Below are 13,658 nucleotides of genomic sequence, written 5' to 3' on the forward strand. Positions count from 1 at the left end.
TTACACAAAGGGAATATTGGACATATGTCAGGCTCCTACGCCAATTGCCCCCAATTTCCCCTCAAATCCTATTGGATGGCCATAGAGGTCAACCAATGAGGATAAGGCTAGAGTAAAGTTAGTCTTGTCAATTTATAAATGCTTGATAAAAGAACTAATAGAATTTAAGCTCCCTAGAAGACTATTGGACAGTCTACCAAGGGGTCCAATGAGCATTCAACATCCCAATGGCTTGCCTGATTCCTATTCGCCAAAAGACTAAGAGGTCCAATGAGAGTTTAATTGAATTATTTGATTACCTAAAGCTCTCACAAAAGGGGAAAGGGGGACACTTGTCAAAAGGCTATCAACTATGCTTCTAATTTGTGATTGGCTAAGCTTTACAGGAGCCAATGGGAGGCCAATATGAGCAATTAGCAAGAGGGGTTGACCAAGAAGAGAGAGAGGGTTGCATTTTACTCTAACACATTGCTACACACACACACACACACACACACACACACACACACACACACATACAACTCATGTATGCAAGAAGAACTCCATCTCCTTCTCCAAGCATTGGGAAGTTGAGACCTACACCAACAACTCTTGGCTATGGAATGCAAATCCAACCAAGAGCCAAGCTTCAATGGCATGCTCATCTCCTCTACCATGCTAATTACTAAGCTAAGCTATGCTATTAGAGTGATTATGTGAGGAGAATACTTCTTTCTCGTAAGATACACCTTCTCCCTCTCAATCTTTCCTCATTCCCTGCTAGCTCTCACCATTTTTGATGGTGTGTGAGGTCTTGGGACTGAGGCTAGGGACACTAGGTGTGTTTTTCAAGCATAAATTGGTGCATGAAGCTTTCATCTTCATTGCACCAAATAGTTTTGTTAAGGAACACAAAGATTGTATTGTACAAAAGTCTTCTTTGATGGGAGAAACTATAATACAAAGCCTTTATGGAGGGGGGACCAACTCCATGTTAATCCGGTCCTCAATTGTTGTCAATTGTTCTATTTCTCTCTCTTTTCAAGTATTATCAATGCCAAATTAGGTAGGTGTAAATTGCTATGTTGCTTTCTCAAATTAAGTACTCTCTCTATGCTCATTAGGAACTTGTTCTTAATGAAATGATCACTATGTTATCAATTTCCGCTACACACGTTACGAGTGCATTAAATGTTACATCGTCTCTTAGGATCTAAAAATTAAAGCCACCCAAAAAACAAATAAAGGCGAAGGATGATGACACTCCATTATTCAGGAATCTTAGGCCTTTTGCCTCCTCCTTCTTTTTTTAATCACAGTTCAACATCCTAACTATTGCACAAGTAGACACACAGTTCTATTGTATGGCTAAGCCATAAAAAGAGGGAGAGACAAAGAGAGAAGAGAGTTCTTCTCTTTCATAAAACCAATCGAAGAGACCTTATAGGTCTATCAACAACAAGTTCTCAAGTCAATACGTGTAACTCAAAAGAAAAATTGAGAGAACCAATCTATTTCACTTAGTTGAGAGAGAGAGAGAGAGAGAGAGATCGTATTGTCTCTTCAAATATACCTATGGAGAAAAATGAAACATGTCACATATAGTTTTGAGATGATCAGAGACTCTCAAATTTGCAAGGGCATATTGTGCATAAACTAAGGGGCTCATCGCACTAATGCCCTATCTCACACCAAAGAGTGTGGGAGATGAACTAAATTGTTACCATGATGTGGGTTACAAATAAGGGGATATGTTCAAGCGTGTATGGGTAATTGGAGAGAGAGAGAGAGAGAGAGAGAGAGAGATTCCATACAACAATAAGAGAAAAAAGGAGAAGAGGGGACTTTTTTAATGTCAAAAGAGCACTCCAAAGAGACCTCGAAGCTTGAGGTGATAAGACGTGAACTCAAAACGATGATACTCAATGTGGATATTAAAAAAATGAATACTCTACGTGGATACCAAAAAGGTGGGTTTGCTCTTAGCCACCGCCGCAACGCGCGGGTCACATACTAGTTTAAGGTAAGTCCCAATCATCACTTAAAACATGAAAGTATGCCTAACTCAACTCTCATCTAAGGTTGCTTTTAGGAAGCCAAAAAATCAATCTCATCTAAACTATTGCCAAAATTGCACACATACTACACTACTAGCTAGTGGCCTAACTTTCAATTCTTTATATGGAATCTACACAAGATACTCCACTGGCCACTCTCCATTTCAAAGGCTACACAGAACCACTCAGAATTTCAAATTTCATTATTTGAACTCGTCACGTTGAAATTAAAAGAGTCAAGCCTATGGTGGATTTTGTGGTGGCCTTAACCATTTAAGAAAAAGGACTAATGTGTGTCCCGTTCCCCCCCCCTCCCCCCCCCTTTTCTTTTCCTTTCTTCCGCCTCATACTTCCCTTTTACTTTAATACCCCTCAAATTTGAAAAATTCCCAAAATGCCCCCAACATTTTGTCATAAATTCCCAACATGTCCTTCAAATTTTCCAAAATTCCCAAAATACCCTTGGTTGTGAGATCAATTTCGGCAAAGATTAAAAGAAGCTAAAGTATTTACAGGGGCCTTTGAAAGGCAAAAAGGTGACTATTGAGGGGTCATGAGAGTTAAAATTCTATTTTAAAAAGGTAAAAACTGTAAAAGCTCATAATGATCTCCACGAGAGAGAGAGAGAGAGAGAGAGAGAGAGAGAGAGAGAGAGAGAGAGAGAGAGAGAGAGAAGGTATTGTTTAAAAGAAACCTTTTATTTAGTTCTTAATGTGGAATCTAGTTTACTTCCTAAGCAGTGTTTGAAAACCCCCGAGGTTTAGTGCATTTTCAACCGGTTAGATTTGCAAAATCCTAGCTAGACTATGAGATGGCCTTGACAAACACCTGTAAATATTTATAAGTTTTAATGTAAAAATCAACAAATTTTAAATATTTTGACCTAATAATCGGCAAACTTTCAAGTGTGGCCTTAGTTTCTTTGGTTAGGAAAAAAGCTTTTGGCAAGCCCTTTTCTTAAGTTTAAAATGATTTGTGGTTTACAAAAATCAAAAGTTATTAAAAAATTATTATGTTCAAACTTCAAATCATTTGTTGCGTCCTTTCCAAAATAAAGTAAACTAGTATGTGACCCGCACGTTGCTGCGGCTAATTAGAAGCCAGGCTGAATTCTATGACACTCTCCTCCCTCATCTTTCCCCAACATGGCAACATGTGTAAACATTCTCTATGCATCAACGAGGTAGTGCCAAATATATTCTTGGATGCTTCATTGTTAACTAAGATCATCCTCAAAAGCTAGATAAGGCAACTATAATAACTAACTATCAATAGTGACATCTCATATAGAAAAATAGTGGAAATGACATTTAAACCCTCTCGGAAGACAATCCAATAAAAATCCACTCACATCAATGTGTTTATTCTTATACCCTTTTTGAGGCATACAGTAATTGTTGGGGTGGCTACTTTAAGTTTCTATATTGTTCCATTGCGTCGGTTATTCTTTAATGTTCATTGGTTGGCAAATGACTTAGAGGTGATAAATCTTTTTGCTCGTAGCATGGCCTAATTGTTGTATGATCTATAGATGGGATGTATAACTTTGGTGTACATGGTGTATAATTTATGAGGTTTTGCAAACTTGCATATCACATAATATTCCAATCATGATTTCCAAGGTTTTGTTGTTCAATTAGCCAAGAAAGCTGATACATGAGTTCATATCTCTCTCTCTCTCTCTCTCTCTCTCTCTCTCTCTCTCTCACACACACACACACACACACACACACACACACACGTACACAAAGTAAAGGGGGATCTTCACATACAACATTGTTCATTACAAAGGAATACGCAAAACTATATAAAGCGTCATTGTGAATTTTCTTTGACAATACTTTGAAGTAATTAGCCCTGAAGATGCATGCTTAACTCTTTGTTCACCTATGTGTTGTGCTAAGTACTGGACATATTTGATGCACCATGTGTGTGTGCATTGTAGGGGGCTTTGTTAATGGCACGGATAGTCTCTCTGGCCTTATTTATCTACCTATTATTGTTTGAAAAAAAGAGAGACATTCTTTCTCTCTTAATCACTTTGTATTAATAAAAACAAAAGAGTGTTTCCATGATTATGTCATAATTGAAGCTTTAAATTACACACAATGCAACCTCAAGTCATTACTACACTCAAACTTCAGCTAGGTGAACATGAGATTGAGAGTGAGATAAAGTAAACATCAATGAGTTTAAACCATCCAACATTCTCATTGACTCTCCACACTCTCTTTCCTATCTCTAAGTGTGTGTGTGTGTGTGTGTGTGTGTGTGTGTGAGAGAGAGAGAGAGAGAGAGAGAGAGAGAGAGAGAGAGAGCAAACTTGTAGACCTTGTGTGATGAGAGACAGTGTTGCAAATTGGTGGGTGAAACCAAACCTAATCAAATTTCACAAAATTTGAAGGTAAATGTGCTCGTAAGAAGGAAATTGTACAGGTGCCATCATCATCTTATTGTCCCAACACACTATAATGAAGTAGGAGACCCATGTCTTTGGAGCATAAATTTTCATACCAAGAAATCATTCTTTAAAAGTGATATCCCACAGTTCATCATTATGACCATACACTTACTAATGCTTTGATAATGAATGATGATACGAGAGAGTGACATTGATGCATGATAACCTTAAATATACTATGGTGATGGTTGAAAACTTCAAACATCAAATTAAATAGTGAATTTATAACAATCCAAACTACTATATGTCCATCAATTGTTAAAGCATGTTAAACTTTGAGAGATGATCTACTGAACTCACCTTTAAATTCTTGAGCCTATCTTGTCATACGCACGGAGAGATGATCTATTGAACTCACCTTTAAATTCTTGAGCCTATCTTATTATTTGCACTTTGCACCTAAGCAGTGATCCAAATTAGTTCCCACTCCCTTTGATATGAAACATGGTATTGGGACTTTTGGGAAGTGTTCTCCATTATTGCGCATACACTATACCCCTTGCAGGTTTAGTAGGCTTAGCTTCTTACCCAACTTGAATGCTCGGTTTTTATCACATTCAAACTTGCATTCCTCACATTTGTAGCCTCCCAGTTACTTCATGGATGCTCAATTGTCACCCTTTGCTACTAGGACACCTGTAGAAAAATCTTCATCTCCCTTCGGATCAGGCGAGAACCTTTTTCTTTCTGTACCATTGCACTCCTGCTTTACAATGGTACTTGGCCAAAACCCCTCATCTCCCTTTGATCTCGAAACTCCTTGCTTGGTTTTGGTAGAGAATGGTCCCTTAAGCTGTCACGATTTCACTCATATATTTATATATGTTTTTCTTTATATGTGTGTGTGTGTGTGTATTAATTTGTGTGCATGTGTGTCTATGTATATATGGGAGATAGGAGTAACCTTATATATTTATATATATTTTGCTTTATATGGCTATAAGGGAGCATGCTCTCTCTCTCTCTCTCTATGTGTGTGTGTATGTATGTATGTACGCATAGATATGTATATATGCGTGCGTGTGTGTGTGTGTGTGCACGCACGTGTGTGTGTCGATATATATACGTGTGTGTGTGTACGTCCGTGTCTATGTATGTATGGAAGATGGGAGCAACCTTATATATCTATATATATATTTCACTTTAGTTGGCTTTATAGGAGCATGCTCTCTCTCTCTCTCTCTCTCTCTCTCTCTCTTTCTCACACACACACACACACACACACACATACACACATTAATTTGGCTCTATGGGGTCTTGGAGCCCCCCCCCCCTCTCTCTTTCTCTCTCTCTCTCTCAGAGTAACAAATCTTGAGTTTGACTTGTCAGATTGATCTCTAAGACCCCTTGGGTTTTTTTCTACATTAGATTCTGCTCATGTGTGTGTGTGTGTGAGTGTATACATCTCTCTTTTTATTTGGCCCTCTCTCTCTCTCCCTCTCTCTCTCTCTCTCTCTCACACACACACACACACACATGTGTGTGTGTGCATGTGTATATACACATACATGTGTTTATTTATAATAAATAAATAAATAAATATATATATATATATAGGAATGCATATGCACATACATTAGAAATTCTTCTCATGGATGTGTGTGTGTGTCAGTGAGACACACACACACACACACACACAGTTTGCAAAGTGTGTTCTTGATGGAAGTGCCTATCTTTCTGAGGCTGCTACCATCCTCTCTCCATTTAGCTTCCCATGGAAGAGTTTTAATCCTTTAAGAGAGATTTTTCATTTGGTTTTTGGTTTTTTCAATTTTCCCATGTGGCTAGTTATACTCAGGTCTCACAGTTCCAGGTTGTTCTTCAGTGCCCTAGAATTATCACCATTTTTATTAATTCTTAGAGTTGTTTTTAAGTAATATAAATTAGCCTCTTCTTATAGAGAGAGAGAGAGAGAGAGAGAGAGATTTATCAAAGGTAGAACTTATATTTTTCTTCTTCTCTCTCTCCCTCTATGTATCTATCTATGTGTGCGTGTAGTTGACCCATTGTTTCATCCCAAGGAAAATTTCGTTTATCATATTTTACCAAAAATTGAGGATATTTTGATGTGAGCAATTAGGAGAATCAACCTATCTCTGATCTCTTTGTCTCTCCTTGTCTCTCACCCTATCTTCCTTTCATTGATTAGCACCATTTTGATCTCTCTGTCTCTCTCTCTCTCCCTCTATCTCCCCCTTACACACACATACATAGAGAGGTGTTTCACACAAGAAGATATACTCCTGCTAAATGTGAGTGGACTGTCCACAAAATTCCTCTCTTTTGCCAAATCTCTCTGTCTCTCTCTCTCTCTCTCTCTCCCTCTCCTCGGTGACATACTTGAGTTGCATCAAGAGCTACCCCATGGATGGTTGAGCTCTGTTGTAAGCAGGCAAGCCCTCCTCTCTTCATAAAAACATACTCAATGTTTTGAGTTTTTGTTAATGTCTCTGCCATGTACATGCACATACATACATGCACTCACTATAGTAACCGATAAATTGGGAGAGAAGGGACAACAACACAGGTGCCCAATGCTCAACAATTTTTCAAGCACTTTAAGAAAGGGTATAGAAGTGTCTCTTTATAGTTATTTATAAAATTTTGAAAATACACTTGTTTGTTTTCAAAATACACTAACATAGGGCTACCCATGCCGTTGTGGCAAGCTGCGATAAGTAAAAGTTTGTTATTATAGTACACCTATTGTATTCTTGGCAGCCTTGAGGAGAGGACAAATGTGTATCTTCAGCAACCTCAAGGCTCACCTTGAGCTTGAGGCTTTGTAATTTCTTTGAGATTTAAAATACATTCACTCACTAAGTTTGGCCAAAAAAAATTATTTGAAAATACACTTGCGCAAATTTTTAAAAGATATCAATATTGGTGTTAAAAAAAACCCGTGAAAGGACAAAGCCAAAGTTATCTTTAAAAATTAGATTTTCATAAACAATAAAATATCCACAACAATTGTCATGCTTTTGTTATGTGCACTTAAACTAGCTGGACAATTTACTTTATGTAAAGTAGAAAGCCTTTTGACTTTACATTTTAAGAAGTCTTTTTGGTACGTGTACTTAAATACATACATTCACTTTGTGTAAAGTAGAAAGTCTTTGATTTTCAATGTTAAAAAATCTTTTCATTTCCTCCAATGTTACTATTCACTTTTGCATTTTAAATCTTCCTACCTTTTTTGCATTTTAGAATAGAGGTTTTATAAGGTTTTCTCTTAAGTGAAGCAGTGAGTGACACATGGAGGGTCTCTCCTTCCTTGAAAAATTTAAGAAGCTTCATATATAGTATAGATGTAGCATTGAGAAAGGCTTTCTCTTCAAAGCTTTCAAGACTTTTAAGGATCCTTTGAGGGACACTTGTCAAATACAAAAATTGGACTACCTTCATCCATATAGATACTAAGGCCTTTAGAGGCCAAAAGATTGTAGCTCTTCATAAGTAAACTGATTGTATCAATACAAGATGCTAAAACTAGAATTTGAGTTGGCTGTGCAGGCTTTGGAGATGAGTCGCTTCACTATTTTAGGACATAACTGCCCTTTTTTGCGAGGTAATTTGCGACAAAGTACATGTTAAGCACTAAAAAATGGATCTCAATTGCCAAAAACGTTGGGGCATGTAGGGGTTGGCTACTTTCCCCTCCCAATTTCTAGGTGAAAATTTGAAGCTTCTACCGATAGTCACACAAAACTTGTGTAAATTTCCTTGTTCTCTTAAAGGCAAGCTCAAACTTTAACCAAGATTTTACAATTTCAGTCAATTAAAATACACTAGACCCCAATTTTTTTCTAACACTGTCCTAGCCTGCCTCCACCTCTCCATGCTTACTTCGTCCCCCCCCCCCCCCTCTCTTTCCACCTTTTCAAAGCAAAATATGCCCTTTTCTTTTCCCTTTCTTCTAGGGCCAAGGGATCGTTCAAGATTCCCATTAAAAAGACATGGATACAACCCTACTCATGATGCAACTCAAAATTATACAACTTTATTTCATGCAATGTTCAAATGCATGAAAGTTATGTAATAGACACATGTAATTTTACACAATTCAATACAATTACAAAATCATTTTCTATTAAGTGAAACTTGTAAAAATATGTAGAAGGAGAAAGAGTGGTGAGACAGTATCGAGGCTATGAGGTCAAATATGAAGGCAGACCGGAGGGCATCTTTCAATTAATGGATTTTATTCTATAAGATGCCAATAATGCGAGTTAGTGATGTGAAATATTGAGGGCATCTTCCAATTAATGAATTTTTTCTTTTTGCCATACTCACAATTGTGAGTGGAAGTTTTGTATTAACTCAGAAAAAAATGTACATTAAGCCTCAAGCATGGTTAGTGCCTTGAGGGACCCAACGATACAAAAGGGTACATAGAGGAGTAAGGAAGGCTAGGTTACGCTTAACATCTGGAAGCTCATATTTAGCACTTTATGAGTAGCCAACATCTAGTAGTGCTTGCTTCCATTCTTCAAACATTTTGTGCTTTTCTATAGAGAGTATCCACTCACCTCCATTTAATGATGTGAACTATTGATTTTATTTTATTATAAGATGCTACTTAGTGATGTGAACTATTGATTTAAAAGTAGTGCAAGTTATTAATGTGAACTATTGATCAAGTTGGTAGCCTAAGAAGGATTTTAGAATTCTATCCCATTGAGTGTATCCACATGGCATTGTAGGATCTGAAGTAGGTGTAAAACATTGATGCGAACTATTGATTAAGTGGGTAGCCTAAGAAGGATTTTAGAATTCTATCCCATTGAGGGTATCAACATGGCATTGTAGGATTTGAAGTAGGTGTAAAACATTGATGCGAACTATTGATTTGGTGGGTAGCCTAAGAAGGATTCTAGAATTCTATCCCATTGAGTGTATCCACATGGCATTGTGGGATTTGAAGTACTTATTAATGTGAACTATTGATTAAGTGGGTAGCCTAAGAAGGATTTTAGAATTCTATCCTATTGAGGGTATCCACATGGCATTGTAGGATTTGAAGTAGGTATAAAACATTGATGCGAACTATTGATTTTTGATGTTAAATCAATAATTTACCTCACTAACTCCCTTCTTTCACTAAAGCGTGTCAATCGCTAAATTGAAAAATCATCCCGAGTGTCTTGCAATCACTATTCGCTCTATTGGCTCTATTCTCACTCTACATTACCTAGAATCTATTGAGATCCTCAAGAGATTCCTGTTCGTCTAGCAACTGTTAATCAACGACTCTTCCAACCGACCTGTCGAACTTGGGTGCTTGCATAGATGATTCAAACTGAACTGAGCTAACCACTCAGATGACGGTGGACTCTGCTCCCATCCTGCCTTGTCAATAAAAAAATGCAGGCGAGGTGCTGCCAACGCGAACCCATCCCTCCTCCCCTCCTCACGCCATGCTAACCTAGCTCTTCGTTTTCCACCGTCATCACACCTCCCTAGCCCACTCCGTCTGGCAGCTCCCTCCCCTAAGTGTTGCGATCGCCTCTATCTCTCCATTTCATTCAAAAGTGGGTATCTAGTATTATATTCATTAAAGAAATTCAAGAAAACGTTTTGCCCACCTATGTAGTTAAGTTTTTTTAAAAATTGGGTGTTGTTTTGATCCAAAAACAGAAAAGCCTATGTCTGGTTAGAAGCAGAACGTTAAGTCTTCGCGACAAAGGAAAAATAATTTCCTCCGTACACGAGCTGATATTTCCTCAGGGCTTCGCACATTCGATTTGCGCGTGCAACACGCCTGTTTTCGTATACAAACGTGAACAGGCGGAATTCAGGTACCCCTCTCTCTCTCTCTCTCTCTCTTCAACAGACAGAGTTTTATGCTGTCGTAAGGAGTTAAACCCCCGCTCCACACCATTGTAGCATGTCCTCTTCATGATGAATCAAGCCAAAGGGAAAATTAAAACGGAATGATTTCATCATCAGTATCTCGTCCATACTGATCACAATCAAGCCAAAGTGAAATTTAAAATGGACAACATCATATGATTTCATCATCAGGAAATAGGATTGCATGCCCATATCGTAATGTCGACCTTAGCATTGCCAAGTATGCCTTTTGTTTCATTTTCAACGTTGCATGTCCATATCATAATGTCAACCATAGCATTGCCGGTATTCCTGTTTGCTTCATCTCCAATCCTGCCGATGAAGATATGTTGTCATTCGTCCCCAAAGAGTTGGTCTAAGCTTTGGCCTCTCAACCTACGGGATGTGGGTTCAAATCCCCCGTTGGGTCACCTCTAAAGAGACACCTTGTGCTTTCTTGGTGTTCACGTTGCTATGGCTCTTGCCCTTGGACACTCGAGTGCATCCTCCTCTTGCGGTGGGTCACTCCTGGAGGAGGTTCCTAGCTGGTCGCTACGAGTTCTCTCTATCGTTTCCAGCACGTGGTGTATCAATTAGGTGGCCATGGTGATGCCTATGCGTGGCTCTTGCCCGATCGTACACGGCCCTTGCCTGACCATGTTTCGTGGCTAGTATTTGGAAGGGATAAGCACCTCCCCCTGTGGACCCTCTGGTGCGTCGAAAAAGAAAAGAAAAAAATGTTGTCATTCATCTCGAGGAAAGAGGAAGAAGCCACAACCAAAAGTGGCCTTGTGGCTGATCCACAAAAACTCCAAGCAGATTGAACGGAGAAGTTTGCATGGCAAAACTCCTCCGTAACAAGGGAAGCCAGAGTCAACCGCTTGTGCTAAAATAAGCTATGATATTCTCTCCAAGCAGGTTGAACGGAGAAATTTGCATGGCAAAACTCCTCCGTAACAAGGGAAGCCAGAGTCAATGGCTTGTGCTAAATAAGCTATCATATTCTCTAACTGTCACCGATAGATTGCATAGACCACCACCAGATGGTGTCTCGGTAATAGGTAGATTTCTCCAAGATGAGAGAGAGATCGTCTAAGTAGTTGGCTCGTAGTCAATCTCTACGACAAGGGTAAGTTAGACCATATAATTTCTGCCATACCGGCTTGCTTCGGGTACTATGAAAGGCCTGGGCTCTTACTCTGGGATTCTACCCAATGGGAGAAGCAGAGCAGAGCCACAGGGATTGTACCTTGTTGAAGCAATGTAAGGAAATACCGAAAGGGGCACCGAGATTCCAGTGCTCTCTCGGGGTGGAACTCTACCACTCCTCATCTCATGTGTTGTGCATTTCTTTCAGTTCAGTTGTTTTGATACGTCTAAAGTCTGTTCTTTTCAGTTGGCACGTGGTGCCCCGTCCTGTTACAGTGGTATCGGAGTTTCAGGCGTGTGCTTATTTGAAAGCATACAGGTCCTTCAAGAACAGACAAAGTGAGAAGGCGCTTCCAGATTTTACAGAAATTTTATCTATCAAAGAACCTTCGTGTCCCTGCCCCGGACTTATTAGCCACTTCCACCCTTCGTCCATTGCACATCAGATGTGCTCCTGTCTTCATCGCTCTGTCTTACAGGGAAAAAGCCATAAAGAACCCAAGAGGCAAATCTGTAGTTTCTCCTCGACGAGCTTTGCGACATTCTTTCACGACACCCACAAACAGAATCTCTCGACGCCCAGGGGTTCCGAGAGTTTTTGAATTACATGTTACCTCCTTTGATGTCTCAGTTGGTACCTCCTCTTCTGGCACAAGAAAGTACAAGAGCTTCCAACTGGCAACCTTCCCAGCCGTCTGTTCCGATTGGGGGAGTTTTTAGGAATATGGCGCAGCCATCTGACCCTGATCGAGTGCCTTTGCCACTGGCGTTACCCCCACCTCCCCCACAATGGTTGGAGCCCGTATGGACACCCTTACTATCCGTACCCAGGGTATGCGCCTAACCAATCGAAGGATTTCAAAGATGGCGGCATGATCGACAATCAAATTTTTCACCTTTTCCGGGGTGAAAGTTCGGAAGAAAGCATTGCAGTTCGTACAACAATTCAACAAAATCTATGCTTTGGGCAAGAATCCAAGATTTCTCAAGCAACTGGATTTCTTAAAGATAATGCTATGCAGTGGTGGAGTTCAATTGTGACACAACCGCATGCTCCAAGGACATGGAAGCTTTCAAGATAATATTTGCACGTAGTTATATGACTTGTGACAAAGTGATGACGTGGCATGACCTAAAGGATGAACTCCGGATATAGAGGGGTCAAATCCTAGGGAAAGATGCAGAAGAAGTTTTACCAACCTTCAAGTTTTGTCGAGTGGCCTATTTTAAGTTGAGCTCCTACCAACTTATGGGACCCTGTCCGACGGGGCCCGAGGGACACAAGGATTAAAAATTGCGTGGAGCTGATGACGTACACTGCTGTACGGACATCTCGGATTTTGCACTTACATGCTGACGTGACCTCTGCGATTTGCGTTGTTGACGTGGCACCTGTACGGATTTTCGCAAATCGCACTAGCAACTCTAGCACTAGCTTTTGGGACCAAGATGCTTTGAGACTTCAAGCTTTTCATGTATATTGTTTTTGGAAGGTCCATGGCCTACTCAATCTCAGGCAGATTAGCTTGGGAGCGCTGTTGAGAAGAGGACCCTCGGATATTGTACTTTGTGAAGCATTAATAATAATAAAGAAATACCAAAAGAGGCCCTAGTCTTTGGGGCCAGTTTCTCTGGGCGCGGAACTACGCCATGCCGTGTCATATTTCTCTCAGATTTGTTTAGTTCTTTCAGTTTTCTTCCGTGTGTTGTGGTAGATTCTCGGCTTGGAGTGTCCAAGCCTATTATAGTGGTGTCAGAGCTCGGTCGATTCTTCTTCTACAATTCCTTTACTATCACAAAGTGATGACGTGGCATGACCTAAAGGACAAACTCCGGACAGAAAGAGGTCAGAGCTCCTCTCGCGGGGTGCCTATTCAGTATCCCCTATATTAAGTGCGTTCGGGGGGTAATTAATAAACCCTTTTTTTAACATGTTTGAATGAATAGAATGACCCCTTATTTTAGGAATTTTCTCCAAAATTGAATATAAAAACCCCTTATTTTGGGCTACTCAGATGAACATGTACAGTTCTGGGGGTTTATGCGCGTTTGCCAAGGCAAGACCCTTTTGAACAGCAACCGGATTAGCTAATTGCTAATCCCCCATAGGTACGCACAGTTCCATCGCGAAAGATTGCGAGTTCGGAGAGTTTTCTCGCGTGAAAACTCGTCCAATTCAC

The 13,658-nt window shown here is 39.8% G+C and overlaps 1 protein-coding gene across 2 annotated transcripts in view; it reads left to right on the forward strand.

Annotated features, from left to right (window-relative positions):
* Window positions 1–10,137: 10,137 nt before the first annotated feature.
* LOC147418010 (metal tolerance protein A1-like) overlaps window positions 10,138–13,658 on the forward strand; it is a 61,530-nt gene continuing 58,009 nt past the window's right edge. The window contains exon 1 of one of the 2 annotated variants that reach the window (XM_086506730.1): window positions 10,138–10,295. The gene's annotated coding sequence lies outside the window, so the exon portion shown is untranslated. The remainder of the gene's footprint in view (window positions 10,296–13,658) is intronic. The other variant, XM_086506729.1, reaches the window with a different exon arrangement.

The sequence above is a fragment of the Adiantum capillus-veneris genome, chromosome 30 (assembly GCF_014529385.1).
Source record: "Adiantum capillus-veneris isolate H3 chromosome 30, ASM1452938v2, whole genome shotgun sequence".
Taxonomy (NCBI): Eukaryota; Viridiplantae; Streptophyta; class Polypodiopsida; order Polypodiales; family Pteridaceae; genus Adiantum; species Adiantum capillus-veneris.